The sequence below is a fragment of the Parasteatoda tepidariorum genome, chromosome 10, assembly GCF_043381705.1.
Source record: "Parasteatoda tepidariorum isolate YZ-2023 chromosome 10, CAS_Ptep_4.0, whole genome shotgun sequence".
Classification (NCBI taxonomy): Eukaryota; Metazoa; Arthropoda; class Arachnida; order Araneae; family Theridiidae; genus Parasteatoda; species Parasteatoda tepidariorum.
This window is the reverse complement of record NC_092213.1, coordinates 6,607,450-6,621,012: the sequence shown is the minus strand read 5'-3', so window position 1 is coordinate 6,621,012 and position 13,563 is coordinate 6,607,450. Positions and strand designations below refer to the sequence as shown.

General features: G+C 29.4%; 1 non-coding gene across 1 annotated transcript; it reads left to right on the top strand.

Moving 5' to 3' along the window:
- Positions 1 to 12,760: 12,760 nt before the first annotated feature.
- TRNAG-UCC (transfer RNA glycine (anticodon UCC)) lies at positions 12,761 to 12,832 on the top strand. The gene has a single exon. It is a non-coding gene; the product is annotated as a tRNA-Gly (tRNA).
- Positions 12,833 to 13,563: the final 731 nt, after the last annotated feature.

The window sequence follows — 13,563 nt, the reverse complement described above, 5'->3', positions numbered from 1 at the left end:
AATAGCAAACAGTGCCCATGCGCGGTCATTGCATGCCTTGCTGAGGTGACCGCTGGTGTTTGATATTATTTTTTAAATATTGTCTTAAGTTAAAACTTGAAGGTGAACTGAACAACTTCGATCAACTTCAAAACCATAATCTCAAAGATAGAATTGCACGAGTTTGTATTTCACTTAATTTCGCTGATTAGTTAAAGCATGCTTTATAGCTTAGTATTTAAATATAGGTAAACGCTGAATATAAGAAATATGCTAAGCGTTAAACTTCTATGTCTGTACTTTTTATTATGTATTTACAACTTTATCGAAATTTATTTTGTTTCCCAGAAAATTAATTTTGCTCGTTAAGAACTGATATCATTCAAAAGAAATGAAATTAATAACACTGGGAAACAGAATCTTTAGTGCATTTATGTAAATACATGATCTTGTTTAATTTGGGTGTGGGCATCTCAAATCCGAAATTAGTTTTGTTTCAAATGTAACAGACAGAAAATGTTGTATGTAGCAGGGGTCATGTAAATGCTGCGACAAACCCTTTAGGGGAGCTAGAACACATCATCAAGATTGAAATTTGCATAAGGACCCATGCATGAGGAAGTCGTCATAAGCGGCTAGGGACGCTTTCCTATTATGATCTGTTCAGACGCACACGAAGAAACAATTTATACCACGCAAGACGAATTTTCTGGACATGGCCTCTATGCAATTTTAATTCTTATGATGTGTTCGAAACAATATAACACCTTTTAAAAGTTAAGCATGGAAGTTTAATTCGTGTTATCTTTTACGATATATATTATACAATTATTAAAAAAAAAGTTTATAGTTTTCGTAGTTTTACTAGAATCCTAGACTTGTGACATATTTCGATAAACAAGGAGAACATTATTTCTTTAAAAAGAAACAACTGTACGACGATGCAAAAGCATTGGATTTGAGTGGACCAATAAGAATGACGCTTCTTATGCTGATATGCTCGTCACAAATCTAATGCGAGATCAAATTTTTTAAACTTTTGATTCGCTATTAAAGAAAATCGTTTAAAAGGAACATTATTTATTATTTTTTTCACCAGTTTCCCTAAATGCTAACAGAATTGAGTAAGAGTTTTAGATATCATTTTTATTAATTCTTAGTACTTGTTAATTGATTTTTATTTTTAATAACTGTTATTTGTTTGTTATCGTTTACAATTCTTGATTTGAATTTGCAGATTTTGAATAGATCACAGAAAAAGAATGTTGTGAAACGTCGTTTCAAGAGTTGGCGATATTGATATACACTCGCGCTGGGAACTTGGCATTTACTTGGCGTGCACTTAGATGCAAGCAGGCTCTCTCCGTAGGATTAATGGTTCTTTTCTTAACTTGCAACAGAGAATAACACAAAAACTTTCATTTTCTTGAAATCATTTTCTAATTTTCAAATTTAATATATTCAAGACATATTTGAAACAAATTTATTTCAACAGTGCAAAATTTGAAAACTAATTTTACCTCATTCCTTACATGAAATATGTAGCAGAATTTTCTTCCATATCGACACCAAGAGAACAGCATTTAAGACTCACGCATTTTCCTTACGATGCAAACGATAATATATATTTTTTTTCCTCGAGGAAAAATGGCGAATGTATTTCGAATGTGATGCTATTTCTTTGGTAATATGAGTGACTAAATAAATTGACATATGTAGCAGAATTTTCTTCCATATCGACACCAAGAAAACAACATTTATAACACACGCCATTTCCTTACCATGCAAACGATAATATATAATTTTTTTACTCGAGTAAAATGGCGGATGCACTTTTGAATGTGATGCTACTTCTTTTGTAATATGAGTGACTAAATAAATTGACAGCACGAGAGCTTTAAATGGAAAGGGTTAAAAAAAATTCAAAAATGGGAGAAAAAAAAAGAGGTGACATGAAGAAAGGGTTATCACAATATATTCGATCTTCTTCGAAAAGCAGGAAGCTTTTATAAGCCATCTTAGAATCTTTCTATTGAAGCGTGCCATAATCTTCTCGTCTATGTAATTTATTTTACCTTCTTTTGACTTCCTATCTATTTTCCAGTTCTAATATAAAACTCGCACTTCAAAAAAGAAACTTTCTAAATAGTTCTTTATAAAGTTCAATCACCTTTAGAATAATAATACAAAACGTGAACTTCTATTCTTGGACAATTCTTAATCGTCCTACACTTTTTTTAATACATATATTTATGAAAATTATGAAAGCTACTTCTTTAAGACAATATTTTGTCATGAATATTCATTACAGTATCAGTTTTTTCGTTATTTTTATTAACATTAATGGAATGTAATACATGTAGGACAATGGTTTTTAGCCTTTTTCAAGATAATGGAGCATTTAGAATTCTACCATCACGAAGAAAAATATTTTTGGTAAAATTACCGTACTTGATGGTAATGACATTTCTGGTAAGAAACCACCATATTTCAGGTTTATAAAACCAATCATACGGTGTTTTAACCATTCGTTTGATAATTTTTCAGTTCTTATGGCAACGGTTTACCGGAAATTCCGGTTTTCACATTTATAGTTTTTATGACCACACATTTAGCTAAAAATAGAAAACTGATAGCTAAAATTATTGAGCCTTTTTGGTGTTCCCTATCACAGTAAATTTTACCATATTCTATCAGTTTTGACCATGCTTTTTTTGCAGTGACATCTTAGCGAAATATAATGTCAAAATTAAGGAATATAATAAATATTTTTTTATGTTGTATTATACTTGGGACAAACAATACTTTTATGTAAATTTAAATATTTGTCTTGAATTTCTATGACTGTTTTTGGCGAGGAAATAAAAGCAGTAATTTATGCTGTCTCCTTTTTCTATCTTAAGAACGAACACACAGTTATGATTACATTAAAAATACTTTTTCTAAAACAATTAGAATTGTCTAATCAACTTAATTTTTTGTAAATAATTTTTACAACAAACTAAAACAATATTTGTCATTATTTTTTTTAAATAATTAATAAAATAAATTCACGGAAATTAAACGCAGGTATGATATCATAAAGAACTGCTAACCTATGATTTTTAATGACGAAGATATTTATTGATGCAGAAACGAAACAAAAATGTAAAACAATTCGAAAGATTTATTGTAATTCTGATTTTGAATTATAGGAAGCAACTTAGAATAACAATTCGATATATGATAAGGAATCTAATGTAATTAATGCGATGTTTTGACGAGATTAAGCCCTTATACAACTAAAACCTTATTTATTCAAAAACTTAGTTTTCAGATGTTCATGAAAAATTAAAATCAGTAGAAAGTTCAATAACTTAGCTGATATTTCTCGCAAGAATTGTGGAACAATTTCGTTCTGAAGTGCAGAACACAAATTTTTGTCAGTTTTAATGATTTGGGTGAAAAACAGAGGAAAACTTCTTCGCGAAAAACATCTTTAAATCGTCAAATATGTGGAGAAAAATCTGTTATTTTTATTTTTTAAATTTTTAAAATTTTTTTTAAGTGGGGATTTTTGCAGTTCACGAGTAACGCTTAAAAACAAAAACAAAATCTGTATTTATCTTTAAACAGTTTTTTTTTTCCTGTGAAAAATTTGTTTTTTCGCCCTGTAGAATTTACAGTTATTATTTACAGTATAAGTTTGATAACTTTTCTGAAGGTCTACACTGTACAACATTTGGATCTGACAACGTTAAACAAACTCTGATTCTGAAGAGCGAAAGAACTTATTGCATTTCAATATGATTCTTGTTTTTCATTTATGTATTCTTTTTGCCCAGAATTAAGTTTTTTTCAACTTGAATTATCATTATCTATTGTATAATAACTATAGAGTGCAAGGAAAATTCTCCAACTCCGGAATCTTATATTTGAAAGCCTTCATTTTACATTTTCGAAGTTTACATTTTGCATGCTCACTTATCAAATTTGCCTGCAATTAGTATCTGAAAGAAGAAAAATCTATTTATAATCTTACTAACAGCTTACATACCAGAACAGTTTCACCTGAAGAACAGAACATCATTTTACAAAAGTTTTGATTCTGAACACAATTATACACTAATTCTGATTCTGAACAATTGAAAATTTTTACACTGATTCTAATTTTGAACACGGTTATATATTAGTTCTGAATTTTACAACAATTCTGATTCTGAAGAGCAAAACAAAATCTCGAAGCATTTGCCACACTTTGCGAAGTTAACTTTTAAGCCCTTTTATTAAAGTATTTAATAACAATAAATAATAATAATAATAACAATTAAAATAAATAACCGTTATTTAATATCTTAAAATAGTGTATAGTTATGTATAAATTTTTTAACCTATTAAAACTCAAGGCTTACACTTTGCGGGTTCATTAATCATGTTTATATGCAATTAATTGCTGAAAGAAGAAAAATCTGACTAACAGCTTACTTATTAGAACAGTTTGACCTGATGAGCAAAAAATAATTTTACAATAATTTTGATTCTGAACAGCAGAACAGAAGTTTAGAGCAACAAGTAAAACAAAATCTTGATACAACTCTCACACTTTGCGAAGTTAACTTTTAAAACCTTTTATTAAAATAAATAATAAAAATAAATAATAAAAATAATAATTAAAATAGATAATTAATATTTAATGTCTGAAAAAATGTAGAGTTGTACAGAAATTATAAAACCTACTGAAATTCAAAGCTTATACTTTGCACATTCATTAATTATGTTTGCATGTAATAAGTTACTGAAAGAAGAAAAATCTGACTTACAGCATGCATACTAGAACAGTTTGACCTGATGAGCAAATAACAATTTCACAGTAATTTTGATTCTGAACCAGATCATACATTAATTCTGATTCTGAAGAGTTGAAAACAGTTTCACACTGATTCTGGATTTTGAACACAGTTATATATTAGTTCTGATTCCGAAGAACAGACAGAAGTCTACAACAATTCTGATTCTGGAAAGCAAAACAGAAGTTTAGAACAATTCTGATTCCGAAGAGCAAAACGGAAGTTTAGAACAATTCTGATTCTGAAGAGCAGAACAGAAGTTTAGAACAATTCTAATTCTGAAGAACAAAACAGAAGTTTAGAACAATTCTGATTCTGAAGAGCAGAATAAAATCTTGATACAACTTCCATACTTCGTGTAGTTAACTTTTAATACCTTTTATTAAATTGAATAATAAAAAAGAAATTATAGTTATAATAATCAAAATAAATAATCATGATGTAATGTCTTAAAAATGCAGAATTATATAGAAATTATTAAACCTATTGAAATTCAAAGCTTACACTTTGCATGTTCGCCAAAAGGGTTTAAAAGAAGAAGAAGAAAAAAACTATATTGCTCAATAACTAGAGTGACATTTAGTGTTGTAGAATTGAGACGAAGAAGATGGATGATATTATTTAATTCTTCCCACTCCATCAGGCTTACCACAGCATTACGCGTGTTCTTAAAAAAATTGACCATCGCCAAGGCTATAGTTTGCTATTATTTTTTTTTCTTCTAAGCTAAGGACGCAAAGGGATGGATATTCTTTTATCTCAATAAAAGGCGGGAAAAAGCAACAACAATTAAAAAAATCCTTTTTGGTGGGATTTTTAAACGTCGTTTCTCTAGGGATTAGTATTGACAAGGGGTGAAAGGAAATCAAATACCCGCGCATAGCCCCCTATTGCCCAAAAACCTGTCAGAGAGTAAATTCATATTTAAATTTGTTGCCTTATCGCAGATGTAACTCGCCTTGTCGTTGATGGTAACGGAGCCTTGATAAGATCGGTCAATCTTACGCCTAATATAGAAGAAAGGTCGCCAATTTGGCGACTTCATCGAATGTTGCCAGTTTGTGAAAGTGAAACTTTTTTAAGATTATTTTGTGTTGATTTTTTCTGAGATTTTATTATTGTTTTTATGATGTAGATTCAATTCTGAAAGAAAAACTTGGTTTTACAAAAATGAAAATATTATCACACTAAACTGATTAATAATTAATTTATAAAATAAAACGTTGACACTATTATTAAAAAATAAAGATCTATTCTATGTTTTTTTCATCAAGTAATATGCGTAAAAATCTCATTTTTGCAATTAATCAATATGTTAGTAAATTGCGAAAGTTGTAAACTCAATTCGAATTTTAGAACATTTTAACGTTAGACTGTAATTGAAATAGAGCGATCTTGAAATTGAGTAGTGTAATTGAATTGAATAGTGTAATTGAATTGAGTAGTGTAATTGAATTAAGTAGTGCAATCGAATTGAGAAGTGTAATTGAATTGAGAAGTGTAATGCAAGAAATTGAGAAAGGGACATTAATTTTGATGTTTAACTTTGGACATTTCGATGTTTAACTTCGTGAAAATAAATTTAATAATTTTGTGTTTTGCTTTAAAAACTCGAATTTTAAATTAATCACCTCCAATAGATCTTTCAATTAATGCTAATGGGTAATCATTATTATTAGGAAACATAACGAAATAGATTGAATAGTTAAATAATTGAATGCTTTCATTTTTCTAAAATTATTTTTTTTTACTCAAAATGCACTTTATAAGTTGAAATTAATTGTATACTTTTAATCACGTCAGATGAAAAAGATTCTGTTGATTTTGAGAAATGAATGGTCGAAAAAACTAACAAAAATTCATTATTTGAAGTATAGCGCTAAAATATTACAATTTTATTGTTCGCAATTTTAAATATAATCAAGAAAAATCATTTTACGTAATTTAAATGCATTTGCCGTCTGGTTGTTTTTTTAAAAAAAGCAAGAGAAATATCTATAAGATCAAAACAAAGGGTAACTTATTCTCTTTTTTAATTTAGTAGTAATAGATGTATTTAGATTCCGTTAAAAGGTCAAAATATAAATAAAATAAAACAAAAAATAGCTCACTTCGACTGGAATTCTTTTTATTAAAAATTAACTAAGGACTTATGAAAATTATCAGATTGAATTTTTAAAAAAATCATATGCTTCTTTTTTCTATTTTTCTTTAACTGACTTTAATACGAAGATAACTTTTGTAATCCGGGCGAATTGTAAGAGAGGTATTAATTTGTCTTGCTTTTAATCTGGTCTTCTTTATAATAAATCGCCAAGGTGAGATCGCCAATGTGCGACAACCATCACTATACCGTAATCTGGCGGTAAATGTTGAAAATTGAAACATGTCACAACTGTACGAGCGAGGCTGTGAGGAGGGGTTGATAAAAAGGCGCAAAACGTCACTCTGGCATACACACACTAACTTTATAACTCCCCGGAATCTTTTCATTGACTCCGTTAAAGTTTCAGATAAGAAAAGAAGGAAGAAAACAGGATAAAAAAAAGGAAAGGAAGAAAAAGAGAATGATAAGATAAAAGAAGAGAAGTTAGGAAGAAAAAAAAGAGGCATTTTTATACCCCTGTTTTTTTCCAGCCCTTTTTCGAACGTTTGACAGGCTGATTTTCTTGACATGAAATTTCGCAAAAGAGTGAGCAGAAACTGAAAGAGGGGTGGAAAAAAAGAATCGCATCGTCACCCTTTCGTTGGTTTTCTGTCATGGGTGTTTTGATCGAAAAGTTGTGCAAAATATTTAAGGCGCTTTTGGTCATTTTTGATAAGGGTGCGGCATGGTAGTTTTTTAGGTTTTTTTTTCCTCCTTTATCCGCCTTCAAACCCCCGTAAGGGATTTGTAAAGAAGATTATCCGGAAGTAAGCTTTTGTGCAAACAATTTTTGACTGCCACGCGATCAAACATACGGATGGGTTTTGGAGTTTGAATGTTTATTTAGAGACGAATGATGCAATTAGATGTAAATGAACTTTATACTCGGTTGCGTGTTAAGAAAAGACCACTGCGGCATAGGATTTAAGTAATCCTCCGCGACTGCAGATAGTTCCATTTTATGTCGTTATCAAATTATACAAATATGTTTTCAAAATAAAATAAAAGCTTTTAAAGGTTAAACACGGCAGTCAGAAGTTTAACTCGTACTATTTTTTACGATATATATAATCATCATCATCACAGTTGGCCAGACAGCCCAATGTGAGCCAATGCCTTCCTCTGAAGATTTCGCCACGACGATTTCCGATTTATCTTTGATCTCCAATTCCTTTCATTAATTGCGAGAAAATCAGACTCCACTGAGTCAGCGCATCTCAACCGCGGTTCCCGCTTTCTTTTTCCAGTGGGTCTAAAAAGCGGTATATCTATTTTATTGTGTTGTCGTCACTCATTCGAATCACGTGGGCGATCCAATTCATTCTATTTATTTTTATGTATTTAATAATATCAGGTTGTTCATAAATCTTGTACNATTTATTACTGGGTCTAAAAAACAGTATCATTTTTATTGTGTTGTCGTCACTCATTCGAATCACGTGGGACATCCAATTCATTCTATTTATTTTTATGTATTGAATAATATCAGGTTGTTCATAAATCTTGTAGAGTTCAAAATTAAATCTCCTTCCGATATATATAATAGACTTATTAAAAAAAAAGGTTATAGTTTTGAAGTCTTACTGGAATCTTATATATGGTGACATGTTATGATGAATAAAGAGAACATTCGTTCTTGAAGACGAAACAACTATATGATGTTTCAATGGCATTGGATTTGGTTGGACCTCTAGAAAAGGCGCGTCTTATCAACACCTCCTAGAAGTAGAAAGGCCTCAGCGCGGATCAATTTAGTAGCCCGATGTGGCGAAGTTAACTGCGCAGTAGACGAAAAATAAGAAAGATGTCATTACGTTAGGGGTACTAAGTTGCGCAGTGCTTGAAAATACAAAATATGTCATTACGTTTAGACTACTAAGGGATATTTATGGTAACCCGCGCTGATGCCTGTTCTTTCTAGGAGGTGTTGGTCTTATGCTGACATGCACTTAACAAATCAAATGCGAGATAAAGATTTTTTACTTTTGTTTCGTTGTAGAAGAAAATCGTCTGCAAAAAAAACAATATTTAATATTCTTCCATCAGGTATAGTTTCGCAGTCTTAGTGGAATCTTAGACTTGGAGACACATTTAGATAAATAAGAACATTCGTTCTTTAAAAAGAAACATGACGTTAATTATATTATGCTCAAAGAACATTGCATTTAATTGGACCGTTAAAAATGGGGCGTTTTATGCTAACATAACTATGCTCTTAACAAATCAAATGCGACATAAAGAATATTCACTTTTGTTTCCCTGTAGAGGAAAANGAAACTCCTGGATCAGTACCCCCAGAGGTCTGATTTGTTATGGGAACATGGAGGACTGTTGCTAATATTTGTAATTATTATTAATAAGAATGCAAGCAAAATGGAGGTTGGGCAAGATTGTTTCAAGAGTTGGTAATATTGATATTAGTTCACGCTGGTGGGAGCATGGCATCCATTATGCATCCAAACAGGCTCTCTCCATACGGTTTTTTCTTAACTTTCAACAGAATATAGATGTAAATGAAACTTTAATAGTTGTAATGCCTAATAATTTAAGTAATAACATTTTGTAATTTTAAACCAAGAAAATAACAACTACACTTTCCTGATTTTTAAATAAGTTCTCATATATCGTGATAAATTTAAGTAAACTTAATAATACTGTTAACAAAAATTTTGAAAGAAAATTTATACTTCAGTGGAAATATTAATTATGATTAAAACCATGTTAAGAAAGTCTGAAAAGAAACGATGTATTACGCCCGATTTCTTATGACTTGAACAATAAATGAAACAAAAATGATCGGATGTTTAGCTGTTAAAAGTAAATTAAATATAAAGTTGCAAACTATTAAATTAAAATATTAACTCAGGAAGTAAGATGAAATTTGCTGCCATTGGAGCCTAGGTTGCTGCCTAGGGAGGAATTGAATATAGAGTTTAACGTCACAATAATTGGAATTTTATATACAACGATCAACTTTAAACAACATTACTAATTAAAAATTTTCCCTTCTATGATAACTTTTGATATAATGAAAGCATTTTCACGTAGTAAAATTTAAATTCAATGGATCAAAAAGAAAATTTTAAACATTATGACCAGTTAGCGCAATTTAATAAGTTACGAAATGAAAGCACTTTCTAGAAATAATTTTATTTATTTATTTATTTATATTTTGCTTTTTTGAAGGATTCAAATTTCTGAATCACAAAATATGCGAGGTCGATGAAATCTGGAAAACTTATTCCAAATAATTAGTCAGAAAAGTGACAAAATTTTGTATCCCTTTGAGTTAATTTAGTTTTTTTGTTTTTGTTGTTGCGTGTTTTGAAGTTTGTCTTGTTTACGTATTAGAATTTTTCACAAGAATCAAAATATGTGCTTTTGGCAGTTAATTTTATTTATTATTGATCGAATTTTTAGAAACATAATGTATATGTACTGTGTGCAAAATAAAAAACGGATCACCCTGAATAACTTTTGATCTAATTAACGGATCTTTTCGTTCCAGGACTTCTTAATGGTTCGTGAGGGTGATCTCAAATATACTAATTAGTTAATGCAGATGATATTTTAAGTTACGAAATCAGGCACAAAAACTTAATTTCTCTGAATAAACATATCTTTTTTTCGACGGATTCAGATTTCTGTCCCCCAAAATATGGGAGTTGCCTCAATCTAGAAAATATGTTCCTAATTTTGGTCAGAAGATCCGCTCAAAGTTTGAACCTTTTAATGTTAATTTTAGTTTTTGCGTATTTCACAATGGCTCGAAATTTTTTTAGGGGAATTGAAAAATTTTTGGAATACAATTATAAAATTCCTTTATCCGATTATAATTCCATGTAAAAAATAATTTTTAGTAAATATTTAAATTTTTTATTATTATAATTAATACTAGTGGAAAAAAATTTAATTTTATTGAAATAAATTTTTTTACATCTTTTTAAACGATATAATTTTACATGGCAAAGAAATATTAAGTAAAATCAGCCGAATAATCAGCCTGAGAAATCGAATTTCACAAAAGTTATATTTTAAAACTTCAATATCTCAGGAACTAGTCGACCAATTTCATTCAAATTTTGTATTTTGACATGTAAAATTATATTCCTTAAAATGTTGTAAAAATTGTTTACCTTATAATTAAAATTTATTCCGCCCTTTATTATATAAAGTAATAAAAATATAATAAATATTTGCTAAAAGTTATATTCTGCATGGAATTATCTTTGGATAAACAAATTTTATAATTGCGTGAAAATTTCTTTTAATTCACCTAAGTTTTCGAGATAAGGTGAAATACGTAAGAAAAGTAATATTATATTAAGGGGTCCAAACTCTGAGCAGCTCTGTTGATCTAACTATTTGGGACTTTATTTTCCAGATTGCGGCAACAATCTATATTTTGAGTGTCGAAATCTGAATTCATTCAAAAAAAAAGAAATGTTTATTCGGAAAAAGTACGTTTTTGCTTCCAATTTCGTAACTAAAAATTTGTCTGTGCTAATTAATTAATATCTTTGAGGTTATCCAATCGGACCTTTAAAAATGAGTCCTAGTACGTGAAGATCCGATCGTTAGATTAAAAGTTATTGAGGGTGATCTGTTTTTTTATTTTATTTTGCGCATTGTGATATGGTTATTGAATCTTTTGTTAGAGACAACACGATTGGGTTCTCCATCTGACAAACGTTTGAAGTTTTTTTGTTTGTAGTTGTGCTTGTTTGTAGTTCATAAAATTCAAATTTTATCTTTAATTTTTTCATTGCATTGAAATTTTCGACTAACTCGTTTAAAATATTTTCATTGCGAACAATAAACTACTAAAATGAGTTAAAACAGTTAGGATAAAAACAGTTCGGGTCACGTGAGATGCAGCAATATCACAAGCACTGTATTACGACAACCTTATTTGATTATAACAATTCAAACAGAAACTGTTTTTATCTCTCTTAAATTTTTTAAAAGTTTTCGAGTTACATTTTTTAAAGTTTCTTTATAAATTAACACGTTATGTGGTAAAATCTAATCTCGCTCTCTTATTTCTCACTTTATTTTATTTACTCATTTATTCTTACTTTCAACATCAACTGAAATGCGAGCATTATAAAATAAAGATCTCGAGGGAGCAACATTTCTTTAGCAATGAATAAATAGTTATTATTTCAACAAAAAAGGAGAAAGATAAATAGGAGATGAAATTTATTAAAATTGAAATAACTCGTCTTAAATTTATAATTGCAAATGATCTTTTCAGGCGTCAAATTTCCACACATGTCCAGAGAAATAAAAAACTTTTTTATTTCGTTCCTACTGATGGTAAATTGGCTCATTGGGTATATTTTACTCCAAGTTTAACAGTTAATAATCATCCAATGTTAATTATTTTATTCCACCGTTCACCCAATGCATTTTTCTACACACTGTAGTAATATCAAGTTTCTAAATCCTAAATTTTTTATGCTGCAAAACAAAGTACAGTGCAAAGTTTAACACCCATAACAGCAGCAGGACTCTTTTCTTTTTTAAATTTTTTATTTTAACAAAAATGCGGCTTAATGCAGAAACGGAAGAATTTTGCTCTCAACAGCGACGTGAATATTACATCATATTTTGTATGCTTCTAATTAAAAATTAAGTTAAACGAGAGATCAGAAGTTTTTATTTACTCATGAAAGAAAAACGCTGAAACAAGTTTTGCTCTGAGGATTTTCTTTATTCACCTGTTGGAATCTTTCTTCTTCATTGTTTTGACCCAGTATTTGTTTGCATTTTTCTTTACGTAAAAGAAATAAAGCTCTGAAAGTAAGCGTTGGTGGTATAACGGTTAGCATAGCTGCCTTCCAAGCAGTTGACCCGGGTTCGACTCCCGGCCAACGCAGGGAATACATTTTGGTCATATTTTCGTATATTATTTTTGGTAATTAAAATAATTCGATTAATTTATCATTGCATTTATTTGCGATAGTCCCACAGTACCTTTAACGCTTAAAAAGCCATTTATTACTTACATAAACTAAAATGCAACAATTAGATCTCGAAGAGAGTTGAGGGACTTACAGTAAAATAATGATAGGTCACATCTTTAAATTGTTCAGAAGAGCTTTTATTATATAAAAAAAATACTACGATTTTTGACACGACAATAAGAAATTTATGCTTATAATATGCTATTTAGTGGAAATTTAACAAAATTGTATGTAACCTAATCAGTGATGGGCATCATTCACGAAAATTTTATTCATGACTAAATTTATTCAGAATAAATTTATTCTGAATGATTATTCATATGAAAATTTAGTCATTATTCATCATTCATCATGCAAATGTATAAAAAATTTATGAATAATGATTGATGAATAAACTCATTAGTCATGACTAATTCTTCTGAATAAAATTTTGAATAACCAGCGAAAAATGCAATGGCTTTGTCTTTGTCTATAACGAGATACAAAACATCGTTTGCTCTTAAATGTCTTATTTTAGGAATTTAACTATAAAACTAAGTATGGATATTTATTTTTATGTTATTTTAACTTACTCCAGCTTAACATACTTAGTTGTGCTAAAAAGTAGGTTTATAACAGTTTAGTTACTTAAGTTCATTTTAAA